Source organism: Charadrius vociferus, unplaced genomic scaffold (assembly GCF_000708025.1).
Source record: "Charadrius vociferus isolate BGI_N301 unplaced genomic scaffold, ASM70802v2 scaffold573, whole genome shotgun sequence".
Taxonomy (NCBI): Eukaryota; Metazoa; Chordata; class Aves; order Charadriiformes; family Charadriidae; genus Charadrius; species Charadrius vociferus.
This window is the reverse complement of record NW_009647569.1, coordinates 688,337-690,611: the sequence shown is the minus strand read 5'-3', so window position 1 is coordinate 690,611 and position 2,275 is coordinate 688,337.

Sequence of the window (2,275 nt, the reverse complement as noted above, 5' to 3'; positions counted from 1 at the left end):
TCAGGCTGGGCATGGGGTTAGCCCTCAGCTGTGGCCCTCTCAGAGGCATCTCATTGCCGCCTTTCTCTTTTTCTTTTTTTTTTTTTTCCCTTTTTTGGAGAAGGAAACATCTGCTCCCCCCAGTTTCCATCTCCCCCTTCCTTGTTGTGCTGATGGAGCCGAAAACCTCTTTGCTGAAAAACAGTACAAAGCCAAAACAACCAACAGGCAGCTTTAAAACTTAGGGGAATTTTAAATAATTTTCCTGATGATCTTGGTTTTTTTTCACTACAGAAAATAAAATGCATCTGCTCATCCTCACGTAAGACTATGTATATATATATGTATATATATTTTTTTAATTTGATCGGGGGGCAGAGGAAGGAGTGTCTTAACAAAAGGACACCCTGATCCGGTACTGCTTCCCAAACAGCACCACTGGTCTGCATGCAAAATGCTTGACTAGTTTTATTAGTGCAAAGGCAATGCTTTAAAAGAAAAAAAAAACACAACACCACCACACCACAAGTCCGAGGGAAAGCCTCGGCTTTCATTTCTCTGTGTTTGCGTGTGTGCAGAAGTGGACAGCCTCTAGCCTTGCATTTCATCGCCACTCTCGGTGGCCGAGAGCAGCTATTCCCCGGGAGATGGGGAGTGATGCTGATGGAGCAAAGCCCCTCTTTGCTACAGGAGGGACATCCCGCAGCCGAGCGACATAGCCGGGGATGTGCGAACCTCAGCTGAACCGAGGTCCCTCCATCCCTGGTCCCCTGGGACACTTAGGTGATGGGGACATTGGAAAAGGTTTGCAAGCCCGGGGCGGGGGGGGGCTTTGCGGAACAAATGTCAGCCCGGCCGGGCGGTGGGCACCTCGTCTCTGCTGCTCCTGTATCATAGTGTGGGGGGAAAAAAAAATCGCTGTAAATAGGAAAAGAGCACTGTATCGCTTCGCGGGTCTGCGTGCATTGAAAGTGATCGTTTACTGTCTGAGATGAACACGATGTGAAAAAAAGAAAAAAATAATAATAATTGGGACCTGGAAAACTTGGGTGGAAGTTTTATTTTTCCGGTGATGCTTTCGTTTGTTACATAACCCCTGTCCCCCCAGCCCCCCAAACTCCCCTACAACTATTCATCTATCTCATATTTTGTAATAAAATTTTATCACGTGGAGACATGGTCTTTCTTCTGTTCCCTCCTGTTGCATATGTTCTTTTTGCCTTTCCCTGCTGCTGCCTGCGTGTGTGTTGGCTTAAGAAGAGGAAAAAAAAAAAAAAGAAAAAAAGCTTTTTTATGCGTTTGGATTAGGAAGTGGGTAGCCGAGCAGGGGAAGCATCCGTGGCTCGTATAAACCTGGAGCAACGCTATTAGTGTAGTTACGTGCCCTGAGCTGACGCTTTGGAGGAACGGCGAGCCCTTTCTCAAGCTGCAATGCTGTGCAAAGAAAAAGGAAGGGCAGGACAATTTTTGTTTTTTAAATCCCCTCCACTTTTTCTACATGCTCCTGTTTTTTTGCCCTGCGATGGGAGCGGGGACCATCCTCCGGCCAAGGGGGTCCGAGAGAGCGGGAGTCTCCTCCTGCCCAGGGCAGGGAGAGGGGAGGAGAGGAGAGACGGGGGATGCACGAGGAAGGGCCGGGCTGGGGACGCGGCGTTCACAATCCCCGTCTGTGTCCTTTTGCCTATATACACACACACATTTGTACCTATGCAAACAGCCAGGGCTGTGGAGCTTTTTGCATGCACGCACCCGCACAGACATATGCAAACACCTGCAAATACACACACACGCATACACACACACATATCTACCTATATATATAGGCTGAACTAATCAGCTCTTTATAAGCTGTTCCTGTCAGGATCCCATCTGCTTTCTCCAGCATCTTCCTTGTGATCGCTTCCCGCAGTCGCCTCCTGGCCTACGCGGCGTTCACAATCCCCGTCTGTGTCCTTTTGCCTATATACACACACACATTTGTACCTATGCAAACAGCCAGGGCTGTGGAGCTTTTTGCATGCACGCACCCGCACAGACATGCAAACACCTGCAAATACACACACACACGCATACACACACACATATCTACCTATATATATAGGCTGAACTAATCAGCTCTTTATAAGCTGTTCCTGTCAGGATCCCATCTGCTTTCTCCAGCATCTTCCTTGTGATCGCTTCCCGCAGTCGCCTCCTGGCCTGGCTACGCTTGCAGGATCATGACTCTTATTCCCTGTTAAAATCAACAACTCCCTATTGCTTTCCAAAGGTCTTGCATTTCAGTGACATTTTTCAT